This window comes from Lactuca virosa, chromosome 9 (genome assembly GCF_052849685.1).
Source record: "Lactuca virosa cultivar CGN04683 chromosome 9, Lactuca_virosa_CGN04683_v6, whole genome shotgun sequence".
Classification (NCBI taxonomy): Eukaryota; Viridiplantae; Streptophyta; class Magnoliopsida; order Asterales; family Asteraceae; genus Lactuca; species Lactuca virosa.
In genome coordinates this window covers 198871570-198895711 of record NC_136434.1, presented here as the reverse complement: position 1 = coordinate 198895711, position 24142 = coordinate 198871570, and the positions used below count along the sequence as shown (strand labels likewise).

Sequence of the window (24142 nt, the reverse complement as noted above, 5' to 3'; positions counted from 1 at the left end):
TAATGATAAGGATTAGGGATTGTGAAATGAGTTTCATTGGAAAAGGTTTTCAATTGATCTAATTTTACAAAGTATGGACCATAGGAAACCAAAGTGTGAATGCTTGGAGCATGGGACAATTGTGGTTATAATTCGAGTAATAAGTTGAGTTTCTGAAACAGTAAGCAATGAATAATGAGTAATCAATATGGTGTTTAAATAAAAGTGTTTTCATTTATGCTCAAAAGTTTTGGGACCATATAGGATTAATATTATTATTGCGTTTCATTTTGCATGTTTTGACTTCCAGAATAACTAGGTTATTCGAACCTCCACAGTCGGTCATACGTTGGAAGTAGGTATGAAGGAAGACTGTCGTGAATCTGTCTGTAGATTGTCTAAAGTGTTTAGACATAGCACAAGTTTGCTGCAGAGTTCATGAATGCTTTGATAAGATTAAAGTATTGGATTAAACCCACGCTCACTTGAATCACTTCATGGTTTTATCACGAGTGATTGGTGAGACGATAACATTGTATATTCTTGAAACCAAGACATGTGAGTTATTACTTGCTGATCAGTTGCACATTGATGATAAGTAAACGCACCAGTAACTTGGTGTTATAAAACTTATTGTTGTGTGTGATTCGATTAGTAGGTGCAAGCAAGCATTTGAGTCGAATTTTATCCATTCCTTTTACCCAAAGTGGGATAAAAGCGATATCTGTGGGCCCCTCGATGATATACTGATGACAAAGGATAGTGCTCGGCCGGGCTAGGACTGATTTGATTTGTTCAATTAGTCAGTCGTCATAAATCAGAAATCGGGAAACGACACATAGACTGAGAGAATGATTTCAATCCATGTCTCATGTCTACACGATATCTTGTAGAATGGAGGAATATATAATCCCTTATCTAAAGGACACGCGTATCTGATAAGATCAGAGTTGACATCGGCTTTTGAAAGCTACGATTGCTGATCAGGTTCTGAAGTTATGCAAAATAGTTATTAGACTTATCCAAGTGGGAGACTGTTGGATTAGTGTCTAAGTCCATAACTATTTTGGTATGTACTTGACCCGATTATGAGCATGGTCCTTTTGGGTTGCCTTCACCATAGCAATATGTAGGATGAATTAAGGAGAGAAATGTTTAATTATGATTTATTAATATATTATAAGAATAATATATTAAAGGAGAAATCATATTGTTTAATTAATATTAGTCAAGAATTAATTAAGAGTTAATTTTGTGACTAAAAGAGATTAATTAAATTAAGGGGACTGATATTGTAATTATAAGATAGTTACAAAGTTGGGCTTAGGATCCATTAGATGGAAATGGACGAATTCTATATGGAGGACCATAAAGAAATCGTCCAAGGGCCTTCTGGAATGGTCCATTGGACTGCTTAGGGCTTAAGCAGTCAGATTAGGGTTTCCTAGTTGTAAACCCTAATAGCCTACATGTATATAAAGGACCCTTAAGCTCCAAAACGTGGAGAAGAGTTCTTCTAGAGTTTCCAGCCGTTTTTGGTGCCTCCTCTCTCCACCCTCTTCATCCAAGTTGCTTAGTGGTGTTTGTGACTCCATTAGAGGTGCAACACTTGAGGCACTAAGCTTTCTGAAGCCAATCAAAGCAAGGATTGATTGTTATTGCTATATAACAATCAAAGGTAATTACTAAACCCTTATTTTAGTTCTTATTTGATAGATCTAGGGTTTGTAAGTCTTGGAAGTTTATTGCATGTACAATAGAGAAACCTAGATCCAAGCATTAGGGTTTGTATGAGCACATAGGATTGTTCTTATGCTTAAAACCCATTAAAACGTCCAAATCACATATCTTAATCTTAGGAAGGTCTTAACTGATAAAGTTAACAACTTAAGCTTTTGCATGGCTTAATAGAGCCCAAAACCAAACCCTAGGTCCATAGCTTCACAAAATGACCAACAATTCATGCATGGGTGGACACTCTAAAGCTCCAAAACAAGATTTAAAGGGTTAGGGTTTCGAAATGGCCATTTGGCAAGAGTGGAGGCTGATTATGAAGAGGCCTCATGGGACTTAAGGTGTTTATATAGGGATTTAACCCTAAAAATTTATGGTTTTGGGTTAGCTCGAGCACGCCCTGCGTACTTTTGGTGTACGCCCAATGTACTCAAAGGATTCCCTGCCTCCTTTAATGAGCTACGCCCATCGTACCCATAGGGTACGCCCCATATAAGGGACTAAATATGAAAATTTTATAATCTTTAAGCCATAAATGAAAATACCTAGGAACACAGGTGTTACAACTCTCCACCACTTGAATCATACTTCATTCTCGAAGTCCTCCCCTGCAAATAACTCTGGATACTGCTCCCTCATCTCCTACCCATGCTCTCATGTCCACTCTGAGCCTTTCTGGTGCTGCCATTGCACCTTCACTAAACCCACCTCATTGTTTCGTAGAGTCTTCATCTTCCTATCTAGGATTGCTATTGGCTATGTAGCTCAAACGCTCGTCCACATGAATGTCCTCCAATGGAACCACTGCGGAGTCATCAACCAAACACTTCCACAGCTGAGAGACGTGAAAAGTATTGTGGATCTGACTTAGATCCTTGGGTAGCTTTAAACGATATGCAACCCTGCCCTCCCGGGCAATAACCCTAAAAGGACCAATATATTTAGGCCACAAATTGCCCTACTTCTTGAACTGGATGACACATTTCCAAGGTGATACCTTCCGAAGTACCATATCTCCGACCTGTAACTCTAAATTCGATCGACACTTATCAACATAACTCTTCTTTCGACTCTGTGCGGTTTGCAATCTCCCACACACCTGTTGGATCAAATGGGTAGTCCGAAGCACGACCTCCGTGCTACCCATGACTCGTTGGCCGACCTTGTCCCAACAAATCAGGGTTCGGAACTTCCTTCTGTAGAGCATCTCAAAAGGAGGTCGATCAATACTGGTGTGATAGCTGTTGTTGTAAGAAAACTCAGCCAATGGAAGGTATGTATCCCAACTATAGCCAAAATCCAGTACACATGCAACATATCCTACAAATTCTAGATAGTCCGCTCACTCTGTCCATCAGTTTGCGAATGAAAAGTCATGCTAAAGTGAAGACAATTGCTTAACTCCTCATGAAATCACTTCCAGAACCTGGAAGCGAACCGAACATCCCGATCCGAAACCACTGAGACTGGGACCCCATGACGTGCCACCACCTCACGGATATATACATCTGCCAATTTCTATGTAGAGATGCTCTCCTGAATAGGAATGAAATTCATACTCTTGGTCAATCGATCCATGATGACACAAATCGAATCCACCCCTCGCATTGTCCACGGTAGCTTCATGATAAAATCCGTCGTGATCTCTTCCCATTTCTAGACAGGAACACCTAGCGGCTCCATCTTGCCATGAAGTCGCTGATGTTTGTCCTTGACTTTCCTGCAAGTCAAGCCCCTCTCCACATACCAAACCACATCTCGCTTCATGCAGGGACACCAATAATCAAGCTGGAGGTCTCTATACATCTTTATCGCACCCGAATGAATAGAAAACTTCGACTTATGCACCTCTTCCATCAAAATTTTCCGTGTACCCCCGAAATATGGAACACAAACTCTGCAATGAAGGATAAAAAATCCCCGATTATCATAAAAAAAGAGGAAACATGACCCACTATGCACTCACTCTTTCGGTGTCCCTCTTTCATAGCCTCAACTTGAGCCTCACAGATCTACTCTAAGAGTGCGGTAATCACTGTCATCTTCAAACATACATCCCTGATAGTAGTACCGGTCGTCTTGTGGCTAAGAGCATCAGCCACCACGTTGGCCTTCACAGGTTGATAAAGGATCTCACAATCATAATCATTCACCACATCGAGCCACCTGCGCTGCCTCATGATCAGATTTGGCTGATCCATCAAATTCCTCAGACTCTTGTCGTCCGTGTAAATGATAAAACAAACCCCATACAAGTAATGACGCCAAAGTTGGAGACTTTATGATTTAGGATGCACATTAGGGTAAGATCTGAGTATTGAGTGTAAAGTCATAATGAAATAAGTGCTTAATGTAAGTATTGGAGCCTGAGGGTATACACCGTGTGTAATCCAGGCTACGCGCCGCGTAGCCTATTGGAGGCCCGTTTTTATGGGTGAAGGCTCTACGCCCAGTGTATATTTAGATTACACAACGCATAGGTCAACAAAAGGTTGACCGTTGACATTTTGACCACTTTGGCTTTTAGTCAACTGTGAGGGGTTTAAGACTTGGAAGGGCAACATGGTCTTTTACCCAAATAACTGTTAGCCTTGATATTTTGGACTTGCTAAATTGGAAAATTACCATAATTGTTAATTGGGGTTGTTTTGGATATGTCTAGTGTGAGGAGCTTTTTGTAGCAGCAGCTCGAGTGTGAGTTTTATCCGACTATTGATTGAAGTGAGTTTTCTCACTGTACTTGTTGGTCGAAGGCACCAATACCGGCCCACTAGATTATGTTATGTACAATGCTAGCTGTCTTTGTGACTTTTTCATGTATGATTGGGTTGAAATACACCGTAGGGCTGGGCCCATTATTGTATGTTCGGCTTGAAATAAACCCCAGGGCTGGGCCCATTATTGCATGTTCAGGTTGAAACATACCCCATGTCTGGGCCCGTAATTATATGATGGGTTGGAATATACCCCAGGTATGGGCCTACTGATTTGTATGGTATGTGGTATTTTGGGGAACTCACTAAGCTTTGTGCTTACGGCTTTATGTTTATGGTTTCAGTTACTTCCGGTACGAAAGGGAAGAGCCCGACGTGATCGCACAACATCCCCCTTATGATTCCGCATTTATCTGTATTTTATTCTTATGATTGTGATACACTGTTTGTGATGGATTTTGGTGACACAAATTGTATGGATTGATGATTTTTAAATTAAAAAAATTATCTCTGTATCTGGGATGTTACATTCTTCTTCTCTTCAATATAACTGTAAGGATAAGAACCCTAAACTGATCTCTCGTTGGCTGCACTTGAGTGGTAAAACCCAGATTAGGGTTAAGTGCGGTATTAATACATGCCTATTTTTCATGTTAGGCCCTCAAAATTTGCAAAAATGACTATATGACTCATATACATGATCAAGTAACCATTTCTTACACTTAAGCCCCCAAAAGTTAACTTAAATCATTAGATTAGTAACTTAACATGATAAATATAACGGAACCAACCTCTATGGCAATGTGGGAAAATTTGGGTCGTTACAAAGTCAGACTATAAGAGAGGTGTAAAGACCCAAATTTCCAAATAATTTTTTTCATTTTTAAATACTTAAAAAATTTCCATAAAATATGAAATCTCAGTGACAATTGTTTTCAAAATTCATAACATCAACATTTTATTTCAAATATCAGAGTGTCCCCATATAAATCGCAGGAGAGTGCACGTCGCGCCATCAAGCCTTGCCCTTGCCGTTAGGCTCAGAAGTACCTGAAACAATCAACAAACTGTAAGCTAATGCTTAGTGAGTTCCCCATAGCATACCCCACACAATCCACATAATCACATAATCCATATTATCTATCGAAGCTACATAAACCACATAAGGCATGCATACAACATACATGGATGCCCTAGAAACCCTCCAGGGTCTTACTTTGGGTGCCTCGGGAACCCCCCGAGGTCTTAGCCCAAGGATGCCCTGGAAACCCTCCAGGGTCTTACACCCAAGTGCCTTGGGAACCCCCCCGAGGTCTTTACTAAGGATGCCTTGGAAACCCTCTAAGGTCTTACACTTAAGTGCCTCGGGAACCCCCCGAGGTCTTTACTAAGGATGCCTTGGAAACCCTCCAAGGTCTTACACCTAAGTGCCTCGGGAATCCCCGAGGTATTTCATGCAAGTATCACAAATAACTAGCATACCACATATCACATAACCAACTAGCATATCACATAACAACTAATGGGCTGGCCTCGGTGCCTTCGACCCATTGGTATGGTGAGTAGACTCACCTCTCAAGAAATGATGAACGGATAAGATAAGTCCCAACGCGTAGCTCCAACTCAACTGCCTACAACCATTAGGTGACTGACTTTGTCAAAATCCCGAAATACCAAAAATACCCTTAAAGTCAAACTTGGTCAACCATGGTCAAAGTCAAAGTCAACAGTCAAGGTCAACAGTCCATGTTGACCCAACTCGTCGAGTACGTCTAGAAACTCGTCGAGTTCCTTCAGTGTTAAGAAACCGGGGAAAAACCCTAACCAGCTCACCGAGTTATCTTATAAACTCACCGAGTTCACTCTGCATACCGAAAAAGGGAAAACCCGATCCAACTCGTCGAGTTGCCAGGGCAACTCGTCGAGTTTTCCATGTCTTTACGTGTTCAGCCCCTTCCAGTCGAATCTAAAGCTCCAAACTACAGATCCAGTCCCTTAGGACTGAAATACCACGTAAAGTTGCAAAGTTTACATGCATGCAAGGCCTCAAGAGGCTAAAGCACTAGAACTAAGTTTCATACAAGGTTTAGGGCATGGAGAAGGTCCTAAACTAGATAAAGTGGGCAACTTTATATCCATGGAGGCCTAGAGGTGTCCAGATTTGAGACCATATCCTCATGACAAGTTCAAATCTGAGAATGACACCATTATGCACCAAAAGTGACCAATACTTTCATAAGAGGAGATATAAGCAAATAAAGGTCAAGGTATGATACCTGAAGATGGTTGCCAAAACAGATTAGATGTCGGATCTACTGCTTCTCCCTTTACTCCAACCTCTTCAAGCTCCAAGTTCCTTCACAACCATACCAACATCACTCTCCAAAGCTCACTCACAAACTCAAGAAGGTATAAGGCTCGAACTAGGGTTTCTCTGGGCTGTAAGGACGATGAGGGAGGCTACAAATGAGCCATAAGTACTTTATATAGGGTACAAACCCTGAAAATTAGGGTTTTCCTTTCCAGCGTCTACTCATCGAGTTGGGGCCTTCCAACTCGTCGAGTAGACCCTTCATCATGCGTCCATAATGATCCCTACTCGACGAGTTGGAGCTCCCCAACTCGTCGAGTCCCAGTGCAAAACCCTAAATATTTAGAGTAATAAATGATACCTGGAACAAGCGTTACAAGAGGTATAAGGAAACAACCTATAAAATGAGCGTTGGATGGGTGTCCTTTTCACCCACCGCTTCTTTGTGTGGTGGAGGGTCGTTAGCTGAACGAGTTTGATAGGACACTAATCACTCTAAAAGTATAATGTATGAAGTGTTGGATTAAGTGTCTAAGCCCATAACTATAATTGGTATGTACTTGAATTGATAGCAACACAGTCCTTTTGGGTTGCCCTCAAACCTAGCAACTGGACAAGGAAATTATGAAATGAGAGACATTGATTTATTATAAGGTTAATAAATTAATGTAAATGATTTATTAATATGTTAAAAGGTTAATATATTAATTAGAAATCATAATGTTTAATTAATAGTTAGCCAGAAATTAATTAGAATTGATTTTGGGGTTAATTGTATTAATTATAAAGTGCAGGGACTAGTTTGCAATTATCGAATAGTTGAGTGGAAGGTTCCAGAACCTCCTTGGAAGGGGGTGGACGAAATCTATAGGGGAAACCCTAATGATTTCGTCCAAGGGGCTTGGATAAGGCTTTTGGATAAGCTTAGGCCCTAAGCAAAGGAACATTAGGGTTTTCCTTAAACCCTAGATACCTCAGCTATATAAGGAGCCTCCTGGCTCCTAAAATTGGCACTCCTTCTTTTGAAGAAACCCTAGGCCAAAATTGCATACCCTAACCTCTCTCCTCACAAGTTTCCTTCTTGCTAGCTCTTGGGTGTGATTCCATTATAGGCATTACAATTGTGGTGCTAGGCTTCCAAGATGATCAAGATCAAAGGATTACCAATTGTTTGCTATACAAATTGAAAGGTATGTAACTCTAAAACCCTAGTTGGTTAAATTTGAAAATAGCCTCTCTCCTTAGGGTTCTTGTTTTGCAATTCAAAGTTATATGTTCAATAGTTAAAACATAGATCCAAAGTAGGTTGCATGTGAACTTAGGAATTGTTTTTCTAATTTATTTGTTTCACCTAAAACCTATCATGAAGTACTAGAACATTCTATAAAATACCACACTAGTTACATTAGGAAAAATATGAAATTATATGCTAATCCATGAAAACACACATAATTTCGTTGCAAGTCGTTAGTGGAGTGTGCATGGTTAAACGACACACTAATGTGGAACTACAAAGATGAAATGATCGCACATACTCAAATTTATGGTTGTTGATGGAGCGTGTGTGGTTAACCGACGCGTCAATATGAGATCATGAACAACCTCGAGGATATCACGTGACTTTGCATGGTTATTCACATCTTGTTTGTGATTCTCGGCATCCCAGTTACAAATTGAAGAGCATAATCTAATATTAAACATCCCATTGAATAGTTCAATGAATCTTAAAGATCTAGGAACTTAGATTGAAATTGGTAAAGTGCTTTACCTCCCTAAAATAAATTCACAATTATATAACAACATCACTCTTCTTAATTTCGAAGTGTATTCATGGATCCTAGCCTTGAATATTAATTTGGATTAAAAAATTAAGGATTGAATCAACTAACTACAATCTTATATCTTATTTTAGATGTCTGGAAATGGTGATCTTCTTCTTCCTCCTCCTCCAACCACTCACAACTTCACTCTCTTGTCAATCCTCTCAAAGGACAAACTTGCTGGTCCAAACTACATGGACTGGTTGCGTAATTTGAAGATGATGTTGAGATATGAGAACAAAGAGAATGTTCTCGACACTCTAGTCCCAAAAATTGATAAATAATTTTTGTTACGACCCAAAAACAGTACTAAATTTTTTCATTTTGAAGTCTATCAAACCATTCAGGCATTCACCAATTGTTCAAAATCAACACCAAGTCATAATATTCAAAACATCAGAGTACAATTATTCATAATGCGGAAATCATGAGGGGAGGATGCTGTGCCATCACGCCGGGCCCTTCCCTTTCGAACCAGAAGTACCTAAACCATAAACATAAAATGTAAGCACAAAGCTTAGTGAGTTCCCTAAAGTACTCCATACCAATCATACAATTGGGCTTAACCCTGGGGTATAATCCAACCCAGTATACACATATGGTCCCCACCCTAGGGCCTCGTCCTGGGGTGTATTTCAACCCAATCAACACATATGGTCCCCACCCTAGGGCCTCGTCCTGGGGTGTATTTCAACCCGATCAACACATATGGGCCCCACCCTGGGGTATCTTTAACCCCAATCATACAATAGTAGGCCCCGCCCTGGGGTCTATTTCAACCCGAACATACGATAGTGCGCCCCGGCCTGGGGTGTATTTCAACCCAACATACAATCACATATAAGCTACATAGCAACTATCATCCTAAATAATACAATAATGGGTCGACATTGGTGCATTCCACCCATGAATACAGTGAGAAGACTCACATCCAAAGAAGATAATCGGGCCACACACTCGGGTTGCTGCTAATATGGCTCCTCACACTAATTCTATCCCAAAGAAAATAACCCTAATTAATAATCCGGTTTTTTATTCCATAATAAATGGTCCAACTAACCGCATACCATCTTTTTATGTCCCGCTTACACGTCCGATGCGAAAAGGGGATCGGGGTCGAGGTGCAGTACGCCAACGTACGCACCCTAATGCTAAAACTCCCATTAAGGTCTTAATGCCTTAAGACCTTATGTCCAAACTTGAAATATGGGCTTATTAAAACCTCTAAGGCCATAAAGTTGCAAACTTTATGCCTTTGCATGGCTACAAGGATCCCAACACTAAAAACCTAACTTGCTCAATCATTTTTTACAACATAACTTTTGCATGGGGACAAACCAAGGTTGGGGATTTATACCTCCAAATGGTGCATAATGAAGAGAAAATTTTAGATCCAAGGTCTTGAGAGCAAAGCCACTTCTTTGATGATCTCCCTTCACAAACAAGAATGCCTACAACTCACTCAAAAGCTCAAAATGCTCAAAATAGTTTAGGGTTTGCTAGCAAGGTCGATTTTAGGGATGGAGGCTGATAAGAGGAAGGGTTTTAAGGCTATAATGGTGCTTATATAGTGCTCAAACCCCAAATATTAGGGTTTGGTCAAAAACTGTGTACGCCCTGCGTACCAACATACATGCGCGAGACCTGGTACACCCAGTGTACCAAAGTGTACGTCCAGCGTACCCATGCTGCACCCTAATTATGAAAATGCCATAAAGGGCTACTTTGCACAATAATCACTTACTAAGGGGATAAAGGGTAAATACTTGGATGAATAAGATGTTACAACTCTTCCCCACTTGAACCAGACTTCATCCTCGAAGTCTGCTGCCGCGAATAAATTAGGGTAGTGCTCTTACATCTCCACCTTAGGTTCCCATGTCTATTCAGAACCTTTACGATGCTGCCACTGGACCTTGGCCATAGACACTTCTTTGTTGCATAGAGCCTTTGTCTTCTGATCCAAAATCGCCACCGGTCTATCCACATAAGTCAGGCGATCATCAACCTTAATGTCATCCAGTGGAACAATTACGGACTCATCGGCCAAACACCTCCGAAGCTGATACACATGGAAGGTGTTATGGATCTGGCTGAGCTTATCAGGAAAATCCAGTCGGTATGCAACCTTTCCCACCCGGGCTGAAATTCTGAAAGGACCAATGAATCTGGGGCCCAACTTGCCTCGCTTTCGAAATCGGATGACACATTTCCAAGGCAACACCTTCGGAAGCACCAAGTCTCCTACCTGAAACTCGAGATCCAAACGCCACTGATCTGCATAATTCTTCTATCGGCTTTGCGTGACTCGCAACCTATTACACACTTGCTGAATCAACCTCCTTCCATACAACATCTCAAAAGGCGGTTGATCAATACTGGCGTGATAAATGTTGTTGTAGAAGAACTCAGCCAGTGGAATGTAAGTATCCCAAATCCCTCAAAAATCTAGTACACAAGCCCGGAGCATATCTTCGATCATCTGAATCGTCCGCTCGCTTTAGCCGTCAGTATGGGGATGGTATGATGTACTAAAATGCAGCTGAGTACCCAACTCCTCATGAAACTTCCTCTAAAACCTGGAGGTGAAACGAACATCCTGGTCTGAAACCACCAAAATTAGCACCCCATGCCGAACTACCACCTCCCGAACGTAGATGTCAGGTAACTTCTCAACAGATATGCTCTCGTCAATTAGTATGAAATTCACACTCTTGGTCAATCTATTAACAATGACCCATATAGAATCAACACCATGTGTCGTCCTTGGCAGTTTTATGATAAAATCCATGGTAATCTCTTCCCACTTCCACATGGAAATGGGTAAGGGTTGCATCTTGTCGTGGGGTCTCCGATCTTCGGCCTTGACTTTCCTGCAAGTCAAGCACTGCTCAACAAACCAAGCTATTTCCCTTTTCATACAGGGCCACCAATAACTAAACCTCATATCCCTATACATCTTCGTGGCCCCCAGATGGATAGAAAAATTTGACTTATGTGCCTCCTCCAGAACTGTCTGCCTCACCCCACCTGCTTCCGGAACTCAGGCTCTACCAAATTGAGTCAAGAACCCCCGACTATCTCTAAAAAATAAGGGCATCTGTCCCCTGATTCGCTCTGCCTTCCAATTCTCCTTTTATAATCCCTCCACCTGAGCCTTCTTGATCAAATCCAACAAAAGCGAAGTGACAACCATCCTCAAGCAGATATCCCTAATGGAAGAACTCACGGCCTTGCGGCTCAAATCATCGGCCACCGCATTGGCCTTCCCAGGGTGGTATAGGATCTCGCAATCATAATCCTTTACGAAATCCAGCCACCCCATCTTCCACATGTTCAAATTCAGTCGATCCATCAAATATCTCAAACTCTTCTGGTCAGTGTAAACCGTACACCTAACCCCATTAGGAAGTGCCTCCAAATATTTAGGGTGAAAACCATCGCCCCCAACTCCAAATCATGTGTAGGATAATTTGCCTCATGAAGCTTCAATTGCCTCAAGAGTATGCAATCACGTGACCCCTCTGCATAAGAACAACTCACAATCCTAAAATAGAGGCGTCACAGTAAACCATTAAATCATCCAAACCATCAGGAAGCGCGAGAATCGGGGACTCTCACAATCTATGCCTCAGAGTATCAAAATCCAACTGCTGATCAGGCCCCCACCGAAAAGTCACATTCTTCTTTGTCAAGCGGGTCAAAGGTACTGCAATCTTGGAGAAATCCTGGATGAATCTTTGATAATACCTTGTGAAACCTAGGAAACTTTGGATCTCATATGGGGTCCTCAGAACCTCCCATCACATCACGACCATGATCTTGGTCGGGTCGACCAAGATACCCTTCTGATTGACGATGTGCCCCAGAAACTGCACCTCGCGCAACCAGAACTCATATTTGGTGAATTTAGCATAAAGCCTCTCTCTCCTCAGGGTCTCCAACACCTCTCGCAAATGTTCTGTGTGCTGCTCCTTGGGCTTAGAGTAGACAAGAATATCATCAATGAATACTATCATAGACCGATCCAGCATCGACCTTCAGACTCAGTTCATGAGATGCACGAAAGCTGTTGGTGCATTGGTCAGCTCAAATGGCATCACTACGAACTCGTAATGACCATACCCAGTCCTGAAGGTTGTCTTGTATGCATCATCATCCATGAATCTCATCTGATGGTACCCCGATCGCAAATCAATCTTTGAAAACCAAGATTCACCCTGAATGTGATCAAACAAATCGTCAATCCTCGGAAGTGGGTAATGGTTCTTCACCGCTATATTATTCAACTCCCAGTAATCAATGCACATTCTATGTAAACCGTCTTTCTTCTTCACAAACAGAATTGGTTCTCCTCACAGAGAGATGATCGGACGAATAAAACCCTTGTCTAGTAGATCCTGAAGCTGTGTAGACAACTCATGCATCTATGGTGGTGCCAGACGATACAATGCCTTGGATATCGGAGCCGCACCAGGAACCAGATCAATCTGAAACTCAACCTGCCTATCGGGAGGTACTCCTAGTAAATCCTCGGGAAACGCATCGGGGAAATCCCGAACAATAGGCACCCTACTCAATTCCGACGTGCCCTTAACTCGAGTGTCTGCAACATAAGCTAGTAACCCAGAACAACCCTGTTGCAGATATCTCCTGGCCCTCACAACTGAACAGAGAGATGGTCCATATGAATCTCTCTCGCCAAGAATAACCAATTCTACCCCACTTAGGGTTTGAACTCTCACTAACTTCCACTCGCAATCAATCTTGGCTCCATTGGGACCCAACCAATCCATCTCGATAACAACCTTCGATCCTCTTAAAGGAATCGGCACCAAATCAATAGAGTACCTCTCACTTAATAGATTCAGGACACAGCCGCGATGAACCCTTGAAGCACTCATGGTATGGTCATCCGCAATCTCAACCTCCAGAGGAAAAATCCAAAGTCCCGGGAGCATCACAAAACTTCTTGCTAAGAGCAAGAGATACAAAGGATCGGGTAGCACTCAAATCAAATATAACATGAGCGGTCATACCATTGACCAAAAAGGTCCCTATACAAGATCAAAATAATCATAAGAATAAACAAGGAAAGCAATAAAAGATAGAGATAAGTCACATACCAGTATATACAAACAGAATCGCATAGACTGTCAAATGATGACTCTACCCTAAGCCCATAACCAAACAAGGAACATGAAATGAGGCCAAATCAATCATTATAGGGCTATATGATCCTAGTCGTATACAACTTTGAAAGCATACACTTAGCAATTAACTAAACTAATATCAATTCCAAGTAATACATAGCATCAAGTTCCACTAGGCTATAAGGCATCATGCAAATCAGACAATTCCATCATATGATTCCTGAAGGTATCCATAGCCCTAATCTAGCATGCAATTCTCATATCAAGCATACTACTCATAATACATAGGTATGGGTAACCTTGGGAACCACTTACTTAAGCTCTACTGATTGCACGCATCACATCCCTTCTTCTTAGTAAAAATCTTTTTAGAAGTTCAATTTCAATTTTCCTTAAAAAAAGTTTATCATTTCCTCAGTTTGTGTTTTGACACACCAAAAAGTGTGCCCGAATCCCTCAAACCAAGGCTTTGATACCAACTTGTAACGACCCAAAACTGTACTAAAATGTTTCATTTTAAAGTATATCAAATCATTCATCAATTGTTAAAAATCAGCACAAAGTCATAATATTCAAAACATCAGAGTACAATTATTCATAATGTGGAAATCATGATGGGAGGATGCTGTGCCATCATGCTGAGCCCTTTCTTTTCGAACCGTACCTGAAACAATAAACATAAACTGTAAGCACAAAGCTTAGTGAGTTCCCCAAAGTACTCCATACCAATCATGCAACTGGGCTTAACCATGGAGTATAATCCAACCCAATATACACATATGGGCCCCGCCCTGGGGTGTATTTCAACTTGATCAACACATATAGGCCTCACCCTGGGGTATCTTTCAACGCAATCATATAATAGTGGTCCCCGCCCTGGGGTCTATTTCAACCCGAACATACGATAGTGGTCCCCGCCCTTGGGTGTATTTCAACCTAGCATACAATCACATATAAGCCACATAGTAGCTATCATCCTAAATATTACAATAATGGGTCGGCACTGGTGCCTTCGACCCATGAATATAGTGAGAAGACTCACCTCCAAAGAAGATAACCGAGCCACACACTCGAGCTGCTACTAATACGGCTCCTCACACTAATGTTATCCCAAAGAAAATAACCCTAATTAATAATTCGGGTTTTTATTCCTTAATAAATGGTCCAACCAACCCCATATCCTAATTAGGGGCAAAAAGGTCATTTTGCCCTTCCCATTCGGTCCAATCCCGAAAATCCCACACCTAATGATCCAAGGCCCAAAAGAATGGCCCAAACGCTGAAACTGGGCCGTATACTTTGCATACCATCTTGTACACCCCGCGTACACGTCCTATGCAAAAAGGGGATCGGGGTCGAGGTGCAGTACACACAATATACCGGATTTTACGCCCAACGTATGCACCCTAATGCTAAAACTCCCATTAAGGTCTTAATGCCTTAAGACCTTACGTCCAAACTTCAGATCTGAGCTTATTAAAACCTCTAAGGCCATAAAGTTGCAAACTTTATGCCTTTGCATGGCTACAAGGATCCCAACACTAAACACCAAACTTGTTCAATCATTTTCTACACCATAACTCTTGCATGGGGACAAACCAAGATCCAAGCTTGCATTTTTATGATTTAAAATACCCTAAAATGTCTAACATGACAACTTAAAGGCTTTGGAGTACCTCATACTAACAAAGACCTAGGTTTTGGTACAAAAGGGATGAAAATCTAAGCTTAACCAAAATCTAGAGAAACATGAGTCAGGGTTGGAGCTTTATACCTACAAATGGTGCATAATGAAGAGAAAATTCTGGATCCAAGGTCTTTAGAGCAAAGCCACTTCTTTGATGATCTTCCTTCACAAACAAGAATACCCACAACTTACTCAAAAGCTCAAAATGCTCAAAATAGGTTAGGGTTTGCGAGGGTCGATTTTAGGGATGGAGGCTGATAAGAAAATGGGTTTTGAGGCTATAATGGTGCTTATCTAGTGCACAAACCCTAAATATTAGGGTTTGGTCCAAAATGTGTATGTCCTGCGTACCAGCGTACGCCCAACATACATGTGTGAGACCAAGTACACACAGCGTACCAAAGTGTACGCCCAACGTACCCATGCTGCACCCAAATTATGAAAATTCCATAAAGGGACACTTTGCACTATAATCAATTACTAAGGGGATAAAGGGTAAATATCTGGAAGAACACGATGTTATAATTTTCTACTTCTGAGGAATTGGCTGAATATAACCAGCACATTGATGACGCTACCAAGGTCGCTTGCATTATGATTGCAACCATAGTACCTGAGCTCCAAAAGACCTTTGAGGACTATTGGCCTTATGAAATAAACCAGGCTCTTTCTAAGATGTTTCTCAAGAAAGCTAGACAAGAGCATTATGAAGTTGTCATGGCCCTTATGGTATGTAAATTGAAAGATGGGGAATTTATGTGCTCATGTGTAGAAAATGCAGAGACACATGTATAGATTGGAAAAGTTCATTGTGAACTTGACAATGAGCTTTCCATTGACATGGTTCTCAAATCCTTGCCTATTAGTTTGGATAAGTTCATCTTGACCTATCATTTGAACAATACTAAGACCACATTGATTGAGCGTCACAATCTATTGCAAACAGCTGAAGCAGGAATGAAGAAGTCTCATTCCAATAGTGTTGCAACTTCCCCATTCATGGCTATTCAACAAGGCAAGGTCAATAAGAGAAAGGCCCATTCCCAACCCAAGTGGAATGAGAAAGCTCACATTGGAGAGTCCAGTGGGTCAAAGGGAAAGGTCATCTTTGATGCTCCTCCTATCGGTAACCCAAAAGAAGCCGTGTGTTTTCATTGTGGCTAGAAAGGTCATTGGAAAAGAAGTTGTCCCAAATATCTACAAGAAGTGGGAGAAGCTAAGGGCAAGGTGTTTGGCTCTTCATCTGGTATGTACTCTATCAAAATCAATAACACTTACATTTCAAATTCTTGGGTCCTTGATACGCGATGTGGTTTCCACATTTGTTCTAATATGCAGGGGCTAAAGGAAAGTGAAGAGGTCGAGCATGGGAAGTTAAACCTAATCATGGGGAATAGGTGAAAGTCGGCTGTTACCAGGATTAGAGTTTATGAGCTTATGTTTGATAATAGTGTTAGGGTTGATTTAAACAACTGCTGTTATTCATCAGAAATGACAATGAACATGATCTCATTTCCTTGTATTGGTGTGTATGAAACTATTGTGTGTGTGCATGAACTAGGCAATAATTTTTTAGTATTGATTCTTCTAATGATTTAGACAAGGCGTGCTTATGGAATTGTCGTCTTGGGCACATCAATAAGAAACACATCGCCCAACTCCAAAAGGATGGAGTGTTGGAATCATTTGACCTAAAAACATACGATGAATGAAAATCTTGTTTGTTGGGGAATATGACTACGCCACCTTTCACATGAACTTGTGAAAGAGGTGGAGATTTTTTAGACCTCATCCATACGGATGTGTGTGGTCCTTTTAGATGAGCCATAAGAGATTCTAATCGCTACTACGTGACGTTTACTGATGATTGTAGTAGATATGGGTATATATTTTTAATTAAGCATAAATTGAAAACTTTCGAAAGTTCAATGAGTTTAAGAACGAGGTAGAGAATCAATTGGGCAAGGAGATAAAGATGCTCTGATCTGATAGAGGTGTAGAATATCTTAGTATCGAGTTCAACGACTATCTAAAAGAATGTGAAATTGTTTCATAATTGACACCTCCTAGGACACCACAACTTAATTGTGTAGTTGAGTGGTGTAATCGAACCTTCCTAGACATGGTTCATTCCATGATGAATCGATATTCCCTCCCTATATCGTTATGGGGGTATGCCTTAGAGTTAGCGTACCACCTAAGTTTTATGGTTTGCATATAACGACAGATGGGGATACGTTTATCAGTGATAATAAAATGGTAATTTTGGATGAGTCGGCTAACTACAAGGAAGCGATGGCAGGCCCTGAGGCTACTAAATGGAAAGAGGCAATGGAAAGCGAGATCCAATCCATGTATGATAACTAAGTATGGAATTTGGTTGATCAAGCTCTTGGTCGGAAGACAATAGGTTGCAAATGGATCTTCAAGAAGAAGACCAAAATGTATGGTAATGTACAGACCTTCAAGGCAAGGTTGGTTACAAAGGGCTTTACTTAAAACCAAGACGTTGACTATGATTAGACCTTTTCACCAGTTTCCAAGATTAAGTCAATTAGGGTAATGCTTGCCATAAATACTCATTATGCCTATGAAGTATGGCAAAAGGATGTTAAAACTGCTTTCCTTAACGGTAAAATGGTTGAGGATGTTTATGTTGGATTATATGTCTAAGCCCATAACTATTATTGGTATGTACTCGACCCGAGAGTAGCATGGTCCATTTGGGTTGCATATCATCAGGACAATTTGTTAGGATGGACTCTTGAGAGAAGGTTATATATGATTTATTAATATATTATAAGTTATAATATATTAATATGAAATCATATGTTTTAATTAGATTGATCAATAATTAATTTGGAATTAATTTTGTGATCAAAAGAGACTAATTAAATCTATGGGGACTAATTATGGTAATTAGTTATATTTATATGTGTTGGGCTTATGATCCATGTTGGACCAAGTTTATGTATGGATACATAAAGAGTTGGTCCACATGAACCATGGATCATAAAACCCATGGGTATGGATTTGGGTTATACCCATGACCCTTGGAATCCACCACATATAAATATGTGTTCCTTTGCCCAAAATCGCCATTTGTAGAGACTTGTACTTGGAGTTTATGGAGGTGTTTTTGTTGCATGGAGATTCTCTCTCAAGAGCCACCTTTGTTCATGATGTGTTGTGACTTCATTTGAGGCTTCCACACTATTGGGGCTAAGCTCTTAAGGCCAAATACATCAAGAGTTCAAGCTACATAAAAGGTATGTTACCCTAACTAGTATCTTGTATGGTATATGTCAATTGCATGCTAGTTATAGGCTTAATACCTTGGAAACATCATTGCATGTATAATTAGTGAAAACATAGATCCAAGGTATTTAGGGTTGTATGTGCACCATAGGATGTTGTAGTATACAAAACCCATCAGTTTACATGGGTCAACCATAAGGTTTTGAACATGCCAAATTCCCTAAGGTTTTCATTCTTGAGAAATCGACCTGTGGACTGAAACAAGCATCTTGTAGCTGGAATCTTTGCTTCCATGAAAAAATCAAAGAGTTTGGATTTTCTAGAAGTGAAGATGAGTCTTGCGTGTATGTAAAAGCTAGTGGGAGTATAGTGACCTTCCTACCCTTGTATGTGGATGACATACTCCTAATAGGAAAAAATGTTCCAACTTTGCAAGAAGTGAAATCATGGCTTGGGAAGCATTTTGCTATGAAGGATCTGGGAGAGGCTACATACATACTTGGAATAAGGATTTATAGAAATAGGCAGAAACATTTACTAGGCCTTAGCCAGAGTTTATACTTGGATAAAATATTGAAACTGGTTAGTATGGAGAATTCCAAGAAAGGGGGCTTACCCATGCATCATACTGTTAAATTGAGCAAGGCTCAATGTCCCATTAGTGATATGGAAATAGATACGATGATTTGAGTCCCATATGTTTCTGCTATAGGATCGATCTTGTATGCTATGACATGTACTCGAAATGATGTGGCTTATGCTTTGAGCATGGTTAGCATATATCAAGGTAATCCTGGTTTAGCTCATTAGACTGTAGTGAAAAACATTCTTAAGTATTTGTGGAAAACAAAAGATGTAATCTTAGTTTTCGGTGGAAAAGATGAACTTAAGGTGAGTGGCTATAGTGATGCCAGTTTTTAAACAGATCGAGATAATATTTATTCGCAATCTGGTTAGGTATTTCTCTTAAATGGTGGAGCGGTGACTTGGAAAAGTTCCAAGCAGCAAACGATGGATAATTCTACTTGTGAATCAGAGTACCTCGTAACAGTTAAGGCAACAAAGGAGGAAATGTGGTTCAATAATTTTATTGGAGATCTTGGAGTTGTTCCATCAATCCAAGAGCCAATGGAGATATTCTATGACAATGAGGGTGGGTGGCTTTGAATAAAGAACTGATGGATCATGGTAGATCTAGGCACATCGAAAGGAAATACCACTACATCAGACATAAAGTAGAAGAAGGCACGCTCATAGTGAATCATGTATCATTAGAGCATAATCCTATTGATCCTACTACAAAGGGATGGAGCAAGATTAAGCACTTCGAGCATGCTAGGAGAACTAGGCTAAGAGATGATATTAGATTCTATATTTTAGTAGTTAGTTGATGTTTTGAAACAATGTAACAATGATGATATGTAATTCAATGATGATTAAATAATAGAGATTTATTTATGTTCAAAGTGTGTGATACCATTTTTCAATTAATTTATTCTTATGTTCCGTTTTGCATGTTTTACTTCCAGAATATTAAATTATTCGAAATGCCACATTCGTTCATACTTTGGGTGTAAGTATTTATTTAAGACTGTAATGAATTTTTGTAGATTATCCATAGGGATTGGACATTGCATAGTGACTGCTACGATATTCGTGAGTTCTTAGAAAATAGGGATTTGTGAGTATTGGTTAAATACATGCTTAGAGATTACTTCATGGATTCAATCATGAGTAATTATAAGACAACAATATCTTCTATTCTTGAAGCAGAGATATATAAGTCATAGTTTGCAAATCTATTGTGTTTTGGTTTACTCCAACGCATCTATAACTAGATATTATAAAGTGTAGTTCCATGTATGACTTGGTGAGTACAATGTATGATTATATAGTCAAGGTTTATTCGTTCTTTTTGACTTAATAGGAAAATCGATATCTTTGGGCCCCTTGGTGATTTGATGTTGACATTATAGTGCTGGGCCCGGTCGGGACTGAATTGTGACATCCCCATTTTCACGGCCAGAAAAGACCGATTTTGTTTATGCTTTGTTTAAAAATCAGAGTAACATTTTAAATAAAAGTGTTGCGGAATTTGTTCCCAAAATAAAATTATGATAAAGACTTATCAAAGCATTTCCGTAGAAATGTATTTCATTAAAAACATCGGGATGTCATGTTCGATACAGATCAAAAGCATAAACAGTACAATATAGCCTTACTACATTTATTCATAATCTCTCATCCCAAACATCATATCTATGCTCGTGCGCCACTACCTGTAATACAAGAAACTGAGTGGGTCAGGCTTGGGAGCCTGGTGAGCACATAGGGTTTTCAACCCATAATAAATAAGTTTATTAATTTCATCAATCAACAATAACCCGATTACCCGTTCCCATTATCCTCACATTACGTCCCTAAAACACCTATCATAAGGGACCTAGACTAAGGATCAATATCGGGATGGACACTACTGCCAAGGGGTTTCCTCAGCAATAAATGTCCTAAAGGCAACCATGAGGGGGATGGAGTACACCGGTGAACACATCGTTCACAAACACCTACAGGTTGCGAGCCTGCTAGCGTTCCACTGGACTGTCTAGAAGAGTCTGTGGTCGTCATCCATACTCCGCTAGATGACAGAATCAACAACAACGACATCGAGGCCTCTCATCATTTTTTTTTCACACATCGTCTTATTACATCTACCCATGTTTTACCCCAACATTTTTGTAGATATAAAATACATATACAGTTTAAATTATTTAAAACATGTATAAAAATCTTTCATCAGCATAGGCAGCAAGTATTCAGATAATATGCCCACATAGCACGTAATTAATATAAAATACTTCATATCTATGTGTAAGATGAAAGTAACTATGCACTCACCTGATTAGGTGGTGACTCGGTACTCGAACAGCACTCCGTTATCTCAAAACAATTTATCCTTGATCAAAACCTAGTATTAATACCACTATCGTTTAGTTTTAACGTTAACCGCGACTAATTAATAGTCTGACTATTATTATTATTATACAAGCGTTAAATAACACTCAATATATAAATAATAATAGCCCAAATAATTATTTTAAGGACCTAATAACATTACTATAATTATTTAAAAGTTATATTAAAAATTTCGTAGGCGTACCTTACTTACAGCGGGTTTTTTTTCTCAAAACCGGGCTTCGCTGGAGCAGCGTTTCCGAGCCGAAAGGTTCTTTTCTCGGGACTCCGGGAGCCTCGGGACTTCCTTCGGGTGCTAGGGGGTTTACCTAGACTTTAGGGGCTCAAGGGAGCTTAGAGAGAGAGTTTAGAGAGAGAAAGTGGAAGAGGAAAGGTGTAAGAAATGAGATAACCCAGCACTTCTATTTATAGTGAGTTGGGGCATGTGGTGGCCTTCTGGTGGTGCCACTTGTTCAAATTCTGGTGGTGTCACATGTCCAATTTCTGGTGGTGCCATGTGTCCAATTTCTGGTGGTGCCACATGTCCAATTTCTGGTGGTGCCATGTCACCCAATATCGCGTATCGGCCTCCCGTCTTAGAAAAATCATAACTCTCGCATACGAGCTCCGTTTTTGACGTTATTTATATCCACGAGAAGGCGGGAACGTAATCTACAACTTTCGTTTAGACTCCGTTGGCTAATTTTGAATTTATTTTAAAAGTTATATTTTTAACAGGTCGGGACAGGATTGGTCCATTAAAAATTCATAACTTCTTCATCCGACGTCCGTTTTCGTCTGTCTTTTTATTGTTACGCCACAATTAAAGAGCTCTTCGATTCTCGTTTAGGTCGTGTCGGCTAAAAACTCGCTTTATCATAAATTCACTATTCACGCTTCCCGGTATCGTGCCGGTTCCGTCGTGAAACTTCGTCGGGTCATAACTTCTTCATTATAACTCAGATTTCGGCGTTCTTTATATCTCCGGAATCCTTTTTTTGACCACTACAACTTTATGTAAAGATATCGGGCTTATCTCATATTTTAATTTTGATGCTTATTTTTATTCTTTATTAATTATACATTTATAATTAAATAATAAGCACATAAATTCACAAAATACTCAAATATTTCATTTTTTTATTACATCAAAAGAGTTACAATAGTTGACCTAGACTATTACATCGTCTAAAAATGCTTAGCCCCGAAACCCGGGCGTTACAATTCTCTCCCCCGTAGGATGATTCCGTCCCGGAATCATGCGTCAGCAAACAGATGCGGATAGCGACTCATCATGTCATCCTCTGTTTCCCAAGTGAGATTCGGCCCATTCGAATGTTTCCATCGGACTAGCACTAAGTCGACCATCTTGGGTCGTAACTTCTTAATCTTACGGTCAACAATTGCCTCGGGCTCTTCGATTAGCCTCTTATTCTCATCCATTCTTAACTCCGAGATCAGAATTATGTCGGGAACTTCTCCCGTGAATTTCCTCAGATAACATACATGGAAGGTGTTATGAATACCATCGAGTTCTTCGGGCAATTCCAGCTTGTAAGCTTGGTTCCCAATCTTCTGAAGAACTTTGAACGGTCCAATAAACCTTGGACTCAACTTTCCTCGTTTCCCGAATCGTATAAGTCCTTTCCACGATGAGACTTTAAGCAAAACGGAATCCCCAACTTCGAAGGTCATCGGTCGTCTTTTCTTGTCAGCATAGCTCTTCTGACGATCCTGAGCTGCTAACATCCTTTCCTTTATCACCTTCAGTTTCTCAGCAGTCTCATGGATTATCTCGGGGCCCATAAACTGCTTTTCTCCAGCCTCAAGCCAACAAGAAGGCGTACGACACTTTTGTCCGTACAAAGCTTGATAAGGTGCCATCTTGATGCTCGAGTGGAAACTGTTGTTGTAGGAAAATTCTACCAAAGGTAAGTGCTCATCCCAGTTACCTTGGAACTCGAGGGTACATGCTCTCAACATATCTTCAAGCGTTTGAATCGTTCTTTCACTCTGACCATCAGTCTGCGGATGGTAAGCTGTACTCAGACATAACTTCGTACCCAATTCCTCTTGTAGACTTCTCCAAAACCTTGACGTGAAACGACTATCACGATCCGATACAATTGTTAGAGGAACACCGTGAAGTCTCACAATTTCCTTCACGTAAGCATTTGCAAGCTTATCCATAGACCACCTTTCATTGGCAGCTATGAAGTGTGCACTCTTTGTGAAACGATCCACGACCACCCAAATCATGTCGTGACCGTTCTTCGTCCTGGGTAGTTTAGTCACAAAATCCATGGTGATGTCTTCCCATTTACCCATGGGTACAGGTAAGGGTTCTAAACTCCCATATGGTTTCTGATGTTGGGCCTTAACTCTTGCACAAGTTACACACTCGGCCACATATTTTGCAACGTCGAGCTTCATCGTCGGCCACCAGTAGTAGGGTTTTAGGTCCCTATACATTTTAGTGCTACCGGGATGAATCGAGTACATGGTCTTGTGAGCTTCTTCCATCAGAAGATCTC

At 40.4% G+C, this 24142-nt stretch overlaps 1 long non-coding RNA gene across 1 annotated transcript; it reads right to left on the bottom strand.

Annotated features, from left to right (window-relative positions):
• Window positions 1-20749: 20749 nt before the first annotated feature.
• LOC145136226 (uncharacterized) lies at window positions 20750-21983 on the bottom strand. Its single transcript, XR_013720322.1, has 3 exons — window positions 21814-21983; window positions 21552-21621; window positions 20750-20935 (listed from the first exon to the last, which is right to left on the bottom strand). It is a non-coding gene; the product is annotated as an uncharacterized LOC145136226 (long non-coding RNA).
• Window positions 21984-24142: the final 2159 nt, after the last annotated feature.